Genomic DNA, 11,292 nt, shown 5'->3' with positions numbered 1-11,292 from the left:
CTGGGTTTGGACCCAGACTATAAAAACCCTGGCTTCTTGCATTCAGTCATTCATCTCTCTCCTCCTCAGTCCTCATCAGTGTTCTGTTGTTGTGTCTGTCTGACTGTTGTTTCTCAAACTTGAGACCCAAGAGATCCCCAGGGACTCAAACATACAAAAGTGCTTTGTCAATCAATAAGCCCTTTTAGGCTAAAATACATCAATATAGCCGATCTTTAAGCTCTACAACCTGATCTCAGCTTTGGAGAGAGGCATCCAGGAGCCAAGGTTATTGCTGTTTTTCATTGTTTTTCATTTATTTTATGGTGTTTATATTTTCACTTTATGGTTATCAATCCCCCTTCCCCCCCAACCCCCCCCCCCCCCCCATTTTAATAAGGTAGTCAATGGTGAGATTGAAGAACAATTACAAGTAGCTGATCTTCAAGCAGCTGATCATTCAAGCTCTAAAGTTAAGCACTTTTTGAAAACAGGGCTTAAAACTGGCACAGCTATAAAAAAAAAATTAAGATGATTCCACCCAACATATTAATCTTATTAAGTAGGCATATGATATTGTAAAGGACTAAGATAAATAACATCTTGTGTATTTTAGTTAGTTTTGTAAGTTTCAGTTATTGTACTTTTTGTAAAGCTTAATATAATTCTTTACATTTCATTCAGTTAAAGCGTCACTATATTGCTTAATGAAAACAATGTAATTTCTATTCTTGCTACCACAGTACAGTAGGTCTGCTGTTGATATTGTCATGTGATGGAGCATAAATTAGTGAGGAGTCTGAGGACAAATTATACAATATGAAAATATGGTTGCAATTTGGTGAAGTGCTTGTTCTTTGCAGTGGTGTAAAGTAACTTCAGTACGTACATTTACTCAAATACTGTACTTCAGTATAATGTTGATGTACAGTATTTCCCCTTCACTGGACTATTTCCAGTTAATTTTCATAACTTTTACTTATACTTTTTACTTCTTCTCCCCTGCATCTCAGAGGCAAATATTGTACTTTTACTCCACGACAATTATTTAAAAACATACATTACCCTCTCTAGCCCTATATACACCAGCCATTTGAATATAGCCGACCTACAAGCTCACAATGCTTCTTTCAAAAGATGTTTTGCTATAGATTAGAAAATGTAATGGAACATTCTCATGAGTAACCTACTTCCTACATTTGGTGGGGCGGCATTGCTCAGGGGTAGAGAAACCGATATTAGAGCACGAAGGGTTCCCGAAGGGTTCCCAGTTCGAATCCGGGCTCCCCCTGAGTTAATGTCAAAGAGTCCTTGAGCAAGACTCTGAACCCCTCCCTAGTCAAAAAATCCTATAGGATCTTCGAAATTTCCAATATGGTTTTCACAAATGTCCAATACAGTCCTATAGGATTCTATCGGTACTTTAGAAAATCCAATAGGATTTTGCAAATTTCCAATAGGATCCTATTGGGTTATATCTAACTTTGGAAAGTCCAATAGGATCCTATTGGAACTTTGCAAAATCCTATTGGATTTTGTAAAGTTCCAATAGGATCCTATTGGGTTATATCTAACTCTGTAAAGTCCAATAGGATCCTATTGGAACTTTGTAAAATCCAATTGGATTTTGTAAAGTTCTTTGAAATTTCCAATAGGATTCTATTGGATTTTGAAAATCCTATAGGATCATATTGGTTTTTACACATTTCCAATACAGTCCTATAGGATTCTATCGGCACTTTAGATCCAATAGGATCCTATAGGGTTATATCGAACTTTGGAAATCCAATAGGATTTTTCAAAGTTCCAATAGGATTTTATTGGAACTGTAGGATTTCTGATAGAAAAATCCATTAAGAAAATCCCATTAAGAATCCTATAAGAATCCTTTACAGTTTTGGAACAGATCCTATTGGATATTTTCTTATAGGATAATCCTATAAGAAAATATCCAATAGGATCTGTTCCAAAACTGTAAAGGATTCTTATAGGATTCTTAATGGGATTTTCTAAAGGATTTTTCTATCAGAATCCTATAGGATTTTTTGACTAGGGCTAGTTGCTCCCGGTGAGTAGGTTGGTGCCTTGCATGGTTTCCTCCGCCACTGGTGTATGAATGTGTGCGTGAATGGGTGAATGTGTGCGTGAATGGGTGAATGTAATGCACAATCTATGTAAAGCGCCTTGGATAAAAGCGCTATATAAATGCACCATTTACCAAGTAGGCCTACATTTTCACTGCTATTTCTACATAGCAGTATTGATACTTTTACTTAAAGGGGAAGACCACCCATTTTCAATATTGAACTATGTCATTAATATACCTTAGAGGAGTTGTGTGGAAATAGAAAAAAAGTTCCCCCCCCCCCCTTCTGTGTTGCCTATGTGACGGAGAGAGTCGCAGCCCCAGCCTTGAAGCCTCAAAAGTCTAGTATCTCCCCCGGACCAAAGAGATGTCTCTTTGGTCTAGTGGTTAAGATATTGGACTTTCGCGTGGGAGACCCGGGTACGAAGCCGGGTGGGGAGGTTCGGATCACCTCCGTTACACCTAGAACTGGAGGATTGATTTTGGGGTTTGTATTGTAAAGTACAACTTGATGACATCACACATTGTACTTTACAATACAAACCCCAAAATCAATCCTCCAGTTCTAGGCAACACAGAAGAGGGGGAACTTTTTTTTTAATTTCCACACAACTCCTCTAAGGTATGCCAGATGACGGTTTTGACTGTTTTTTTCCAATAGCCCTGTGTGCCAATGACGGTTTATGACGGTTTTTGTGTTTTTTGTGTTTTTATTTTTTTCATTTTTTTTTTTTTAAAAAGATGTCAAAATGACCTGAGATCAGAGAGATGCTTTTCTCTGTTTAGCTGATTGAGAAAATGTGTGAAAATGTGTGTCCATTCTAGTGCATGGACACTTTTTTTGATTCAAACAGCTCTATCTCTGGAACCATTTGTCTGATTGACAAAATTCTTTTTGCCACTGAATCACAACAACTGTGTCTGTTTCTGTAATTAATTTCATTGCATAGTAAAGAAAAACATACAAAATCCTGGCACAGCTACCTTGGAGCCATTTTGGCATTTGGCACAGAATGAGTTTTAATGACATAGTTCAATATTGAAAATGGCTGGTCTTCCCCTTTAAGTAAAACATGCAAATACTTTTTTCCATCACTGTTTTTTTTACTATATTAACTTTGAATCATCAGGAGGATGATCATGGGGGAGTCGGAGAACCAGAACCTCCAGGATCGGCTGGAGGCTGCTGAACATGAGCTGGCCCTTCGTAGGGCCCAGAGCCAGCAGTTTAGAACCACCCTGACTGCTGCTTTAAAGGTACGATCGTCTGATGATTGATTAGGGATGGGACGACATGAACATTTCATATCGCGATTATTGTGACAAAAGAAATCACGATTGCTATATCACAATAATCAAAATTATCCTGAAATAGCAACGTGTCGCAACGCGCCATGCTGTGAGCTTGTAGATCGTCTATTTTTTGGCAAAGACATTTGATAGAGTGGAGAAAAAAAGACTATCAAGTGAGTATATTATAACTTTTACCAATAGATGGTTTAAATGGTACCGGATATGCAGCTCGGAAAATAAAAGGTGAATTGATCCCGGTGCATGACGGTGCAATACATCGTGATACAATTATCGTGAGTGTTTTTTATCACGATAAATGATAATATCGCTTATCGTCCCATCCCTACTGATGACCGGGTCTTCGGTCAGTAGGGGACTCGTCCAGGGGGTCATGTGTCCGTGCATGCAGGGGCGTCACACCAAATTCTGGGCCATGGGTACAAGGATTCACTGCGGGCCCCCCATGAATGTTAACTATTGAAAAATAGCAGATATACAAGCTCACAGCGCGGCACCGAGTGCCGCGCTGCGAGCTTGTAGATCTGCCATTTTTGAAAAATCGTGAAAATGTGTGCCAAGAAACCTATGTTTCCATGTCAGTGATGCTCAAACTTTTTCATGTGAAGGATCCCCCATCTCAAAATATTTAGTTCCAGGGACCCCCCAGAAGCAAAATTTGAGTTACAAATGTTCACTTAAAAGATACATATATTCAAAGATTTGCGCACATTTTCACGACTTTTCAAAAATAGCAGATCTACAAGCTCGCAGCGCGGCACTCGTGCCGCGCTGTGAGCTTGTATATCTGCTATTTTTCAATATCTAAAGTTGCCAGGGCCCCTCCACCTTGGGCCCTGGTAACTCAGTCCCACTTTCCTACCCCTGGTGACGCCCCTGCGTGCATGTCTTTTACAAGTCTGGAATTTTGAATTACAGACTTGTCCAAATTCTAGAGTTTGTTTTTACATTACATTACGATATTCTTATTTTGATCACAAGACCCCAGATTACTGAATGTCAAGTCTCCAGGTTTTCATGATCTATGACACTGATTTACTATGATGCTACGGCACATTAGGGATCCACTAGTAGCCTACAGTGGTTTGTTTCTCAGACCAAATGGACCCATTTGTGCACTCTCAGAGTTACAGACTTATGGTATTTCAGGACTAGCTCTGTGTTTTTGGTAATGTGGTCCGCTCATTTTGTATGTCTGTAGAAAAAAAATAGACTTTTGACAAAATGTCCACCAGTTTGAGTCTTCACTGGTCATCAAATTATTGGCAAAGAAGGACTCAATTAATTCAAGGCTTCATGGGGTGTGTAATTGATTATGTAATTTTTTGGATGAACTACTCCTTTAACCCGTCTTATACCCTGAGCTGTAACTGTAAAAGATGACATTAAAAATGCACAGTATATTGATAATGTAAGTAGGCTATCCTTGTATGTATTTACAGTATAGGGATGCGAGGTGAGTTTTAAACACGTCAGAACGTTTTGGTTGTTCCTCTTTTCCAACATTTATGCAACATATTGTTTAGGACAGGGTTTCTCAAGCTATGATCACATGATTTTGTGGGGTCCCCAGATGACGAAAAATTACAATGTAAGGACACTTCGGACCAGGGGGAAGGCCTCTATTCAGAAACACCTACTTAGAAACATCCCTATTCAGAAATACCCCCACTGAGGTTAGGGTTTAGGTTAGGTTTAGGTGACACCATTTATCCATTTAGAATAATGGAAGTCAATCTTCTGAATAGAGATGTGTAACCCTTGGGACCTTTTTAATACCAAAAGAAAAAGGCCATTACTGCATCAAAAGTAATCAAGAAAGCATACTACAAACAAGCATTACATTGGACAAAATGTCAAATACTTTAGGCACGAGGCAAACATTTTGAAACGGTCATAGTAGGCCTAAATGTAATGCCTCAAACGATACCCACCCGGGTCTCATATTTGAATATGGAACACAAAACGACCTGTTGTGCTCCATATTCATATCACATAACAGGCTCACAGCGCGGCACCGAGTGCCGCGCTGCGAGCTTGTAGATCTGCTATTTTTGAAAAATCGTGAACATTTGAATTTTGACCCGATTCTATAAGTGTCTTTTGAATCCTTCTAAGATTTTTGGAAAAAACCTATGTTTCTATGTCAGCAATCTGGCCAGCCATCGTCAAAGAAAAGGTCCTTTTCACTTAACTGGAGCTCAGTTAGTCTGTTCTTGAGAGACTACTATGTCAATGGTGCTCAAACCTTTTCATGTTTATTTGGCCACGGACCCCCATTTCAAAATATCTAGTTCCAGGGACCACCCAGAAGCAAAATTTGAGTTACAAACGTTCGCTTTGAAAATACATATATTCAAAGATTTGCACACATTTTCATGACTTTTTCCAAAAATAGCAGATCTACAAGCTCGCAGCGCGGCACTCGGTGCCGCGCTGTGAGCTTGTATATCTGCTATTTTTCACTGGTTAAAGCATTCAATAATTCTAGGCCCTAAATGGGTTAAAATGAGCTGTTGAACTCTCTATAAAGGGCCTGGAGCAGAGAGACTCCCACATCAAGAGTCTGACGGACAACCTGAACTCTGCCCTGGCGGAGAACGACGCGTTATCAGACGCCCTCGAAGAGGTGGGCATCGCTTTGCAGAAGAGCCTGGTAAGAAGCAGCTCTAAACATATGCATACCCTGAAATAGGTCTACATATATTTTGATTATAATAATTATATATTTGAGAAGACATGGGCATCAGGGACGTGCTGGGCCCCTGATTCAGCCCGGGAAAAAGGGTTGGAGAGGTCCTCATTGCGCGCTATAGAGAGTCTTCACTGAGTCTTCACTGGTCATCAAATTATTGGCAAAGAAGGACTCAATTAATTCAAGGCTTCATGGGGTGTGTAATTGATTATGTAATTTTTTGGATGAACTACTCCTTTAACCCGTCTTATACCCTGAGCTGTAACTGTAAAAGATGACATTAAAAATGCACAGTATATTGATAATGTAAGTAGGCTATCCTTGTATGTATTTACAGTATAGGGATGCGAGGTGAGTTTTAAACACGTCAGAACGTTTTGGTTGTTCCTCTTTTCCAACATTTATGCAACATATTGTTTAGGACAGGGTTTCTCAAGCTATGATCACATGATTTTGTGGGGTCCCCAGATGACGAAAAATTACAATGTAAGGACACTTCGGACCGGGGGCAGACCTCTATTCAGAAACACCTACTTAGAAACATCCCTATTCAGAAATACCCCCACTGAGGTTAGGGTTTAGGTTAGGTTTAGGTGACACCATTTATCCATTTAGAATAATGGAAGTCAATCTTCTGAATAGAGATGTGTAACCCTTGGGACCTTTTTAATACCAAAAGAAAAAGGCCATTACTGCATCAAAAGTAATCAAGAAAGCATACTACAAACAAGCATTACATTGGACAAAATGTCAAATACTTTAGGCACGAGGCAAACATTTTGAAACGGTCATAGTAGGCCTAAATGTAATGCCTCAAACGATACCCACCCGGGTCTCATATTTGAATATGGAACACAAAACGACCTGTTGTGCTCCATATTCATATCACATAACAGGCTCACAGCGCGGCACCGAGTGCCGCGCTGCGAGCTTGTAGATCTGCTATTTTTGAAAAATCGTGAACATTTGAATTTTGACCCGATTCTATAAGTGTCTTTTGAATCCTTCTAAGATTTTTGGAAAAAACCTATGTTTCTATGTCAGCAATCTGGCCAGCCATCGTCAAAGAAAAGGTCCTTTTCACTTAACTGGAGCTCAGTTAGTCTGTTCTTGAGAGACTACTATGTCAATGGTGCTCAAACCTTTTCATGTTTATTTGGCCACGGACCCCCATTTCAAAATATCTAGTTCCAGGGACCACCCAGAAGCAAAATTTGAGTTACAAACGTTCGCTTTGAAAATACATATATTCAAAGATTTGCACACATTTTCATGACTTTTTCCAAAAATAGCAGATCTACAAGCTCGCAGCGCGGCACTCGGTGCCGCGCTGTGAGCTTGTATATCTGCTATTTTTCACTGGTTAAAGCATTCAATAATTCTAGGCCCTAAATGGGTTAAAATGAGCTGTTGAACTCTCTATAAAGGGCCTGGAGCAGAGAGACTCCCACATCAAGAGTCTGACGGACAACCTGAACTCTGCCCTGGCGGAGAACGACGCGTTATCAGACGCCCTCGAAGAGGTGGGCATCGCTTTGCAGAAGAGCCTGGTAAGAAGCAGCTCTAAACATATGCATACCCTGAAATAGGTCTACATATATTTTGATTATAATAATTATATATTTGAGAAGACATGGGCATCAGGGACGTGCTGGGCCCCTGATTCAGCCCGGGAAAAAGGGTTGGAGAGGTCCTCATTGCGCGCTATAGAGAGATATCTCTCTCTATAGCACTGCTGCTACTCAAAGATTTGTGACAAAGTGACAAGCCAGGGGGCCAATTACATGACTTATATTTTGTCGTTGTCGGGTGGAAACCTTGTATGTCCAAAGCCATTTGTTTTTATCATTTTAAAAATGATTTAAACTAGTGAAAACAGTCGATCTACAAGCACACAACGCCTCGCGGTGCGAGGCGTTGTGTACTTGTAGATCAGCTGTTTTCACTACTTTTGTGCGACAGTCTTGTATGATGAAGCAGGGCTTTGCTTTGCGAAAAAATGTACACATTTGAAACTTGGAGATACAAGGTTTCTGCCCGACAGTGACAATTTACTTTGTTGGCCGCCCAGACCCCAAAAAGGAACAAAGTCCGACATTTTATTTTAATTTTTTTCCTAATGGCCGGCCTGGACCGGCTGGCAATGAACCGGCCGTTCGGGAGTTGTCCCGCTTTTCCCAATGGCCAGCACGTCTCTGATGGGCATAGTTTAAGTTTATAACCCGAATCACCAGCTTTGATGCATTATGCAAATATGTGATTTGACACAGATACTCATATATAACCATATATAGAGTTCTCACTGCAGCAACAGTGTCATGTTGACTGAAAGCATGACATCAGACATGTTGTCATGAAATCAGAGATAGTCGGATGTTGTGATCACTGTTATGGTACTGAGGTGGTGACCTATTGACTTTGGTGTCTGCTAGTTGAAACCAACCTCTGGTTTAAATGAGTGGTTGCCGAATTCTAGAGGTAAAGTCACCTGTTTTGGTGTGACAGCCCTCAAAATAAAACCTCTTGGGTAATTGGTCCCGTCTGCTTTGTTGACACAAATGGATAGAACTCAACAATTTTCATTTCATGTACCTCGGATTAACTTAGATACACCTTGACAAAAAAAAAAAAAAAAATGGTTTTCAAATGTTCTCTGAAATGTTGAATGTCTGATCTCGTTGTTACCTATTTGATGCTTAGTCCAGTAGGTACAGTAACTGTTGTTGCCTACAGCAGTGGTTCTCAACCTGTGGGTCGGGACCCCCAGGGGGGGGCCCAAATTATTTTGGGGGGTCCCCAGATGATTAACGTAATGTGCAACTTTGTTTTTTTTCACTCAACACCTCAGAACCCACTTATCTGACCAAATATCTCCAAAAAAAGTTGTAGACACCACAGCCACAACACCAGAGGGAGCGCACACAACGATCTTTTGCTTGCCATTTTTTATGTCCATGAATTGAATACCAAGGACTTTCGACGTAAACAAGACCGTAAAAGGACTTATTTGGGATGCTCCTTTTAGGCAGGGTGTTTAACTGTACTTGTACTGTTCTCCATTTTTGTCAAACAAAATATTAAATCAATCAATCAACAGTAAACAAACCAACAAAGTTTGGTTAAAATATGGGGGTCGCGGCTTGAAAAGGTTGAGAACCACTGGCCTACAGTACATGTTGTGATATCTGTTATGTGTTGATGTACAGCACACATTGTGTTCATTGTTGTGTGTTGTTGTACAGTTCCATACGGAGATGTTGGAGATGGACCTGGAGGACAGGGAGAAGGAGGTACAAACCCTGGCTTGTATTGTTAATATCAGCGCACTGATTCTCAACCTTTTTCATTTCAAGGCCAGGTCAATTCTGACCTTCTTTGTTTCTTTTTCAGCTAGGTAAGGAGATAGTCGAGCTGGAAGCCAACTTGAGCCAGCTCACGGAACACAACAAAGAGTTGGAGAGAAGTTTCGAGCAGGCGGTCGAAGAGAAGAAGCGGCTCGAGTCTGCCCTGCAGCAGACGACCGACGAAAAGGTTCGAGCGGAAGAGGAACAGCAAGAAACTGAGGCGAGGGTACGGTTGAATGAGAAACAAGTCCAACTTGAGGCCAATCTAAACCTGCTGAGTCATGAGAGAAATGAGCTGGTGACTAACCTTAGACAGATGGCAGAAGATAAGCTTCAACTGGAAACTCGCTTGAATCAGTTAATTGAAGAGAAGTTCGTCCAACTTCAAGCTAGCATGAACCATATTACTGAGGAGAAGATTCAACTTCAAACTAGCATGAACCATATCACTGAGGAGAAGATTCAACTTCAAGCTAGCATGAACCATATCACTGAGGAGAAGATTGAACTTCAAGCTAGCATGGACCAGATCACTGAGGAGAAGATTGAACTTCAAGCTAGCATGGACCAGATCACTGAGGAAAATATCCAACTTCAAGCTAGCCTGGACCACATTACTGAAGAGAAGATTGAACTTCAGGCTAGAATGGACCACATAACTGCGGAGAAGATCGAACTTCAAGCTAGAATGGACCACATAACTGAGGAAAAGATCCAACTTCAAGTTAACATGGACCGCATCACTGAAGAAAATGTCCAACTTCAAACTAGCATGGACCACATCACTGAGGAAAAGCAGCAACTTCAATCTAGCCTCGACGTCACCAAAGAGGTCCATCTACCTGCTTGTCTGGATCACGTCGGTGAAAAGGTAAAACTCCACCACAACACAGAGGGGAAGGTTGAACTTCAGGCTAGCTCTCAGACGATTTCAAGCCAGGACTATCCCGAACACTCCTCCTCTGAAGTAGAGGTCCAACAGCAAGCTAGTCTCGATCACATCACGAAAGAGATGCAAGAGCAAGCTAGTCTCGATCACATCATGGAAGAGGTCCAACCCCACCACATCACTGAGGGGAAGGTTGAACTTCAGGCTGGCCCTCAGGCGATCTCAAGCCAGGAGTATCTCGATCACACCACTGAAGATAAGGTCCAACTTCAAGCTAATCTCGACCACATCACAAAAGAGGTCCATCTGCAAGCTAACCTTGATCACATCAGTGAAGAGGTCCAACTCCACCACACCACTGAAGAGAAGGTTGAACTTAAGGCTATCCCTCAGGCGATCTCAAGCCAGGAGTATCTCGATCACACCACTGAAGATAAGGTCCAACTTCAAGCTAATCTCGACCACATCACAAAAGAGGTCCATCTGCAAGCTAACCTTGATCACATCAGTGAAGAGGTCCAACTCCACCACACCACTGAGGGGAAGGTTGAACTTCAGGCTAGCCCTCAGACGATTTCAAGCCAGGACTATCTTGACTGCTCTACTGAAGAGGAGGTCCATCTGCAAGCTAGTCCCGATCATGTCACGGAAAAGATCCAAGAGCAAGCTAGTCTTGATCACGTCACAGATGAGTTCCAACTCCACCACACCACTGAGGGGAAGGTTGAACTTCAGACTAGCCCTCAGGCCATTTCAAGCCAGGAGTATGTTGACAACTCTACTGAAGAGGAGGTCCAACAGCAAGCTAGTCTCGATTACATCAGTGAAGAGGACCAACAGCAAACTACCCTCGATCACATCCATGAAGAGGTCCAACTCCACCACACCACTGTAGAGAAGGTTGAACTTCAGGCTAGCCCTCAGGCGATCTCAAGCCAGGAGTATTTCAATCACACCACTGAAGATAAGGTCCAACTTCAAGCTAATC

The sequence above is a fragment of the Nannobrachium achirus genome (genome assembly GCF_963921795.1).
Source record: "Nannobrachium achirus genome assembly, chromosome: 15".
In the NCBI taxonomy this organism is placed as follows: Eukaryota; Metazoa; Chordata; class Actinopteri; order Myctophiformes; family Myctophidae; genus Nannobrachium; species Nannobrachium achirus.
Note: the sequence above shows the minus strand (reverse complement) of the source record.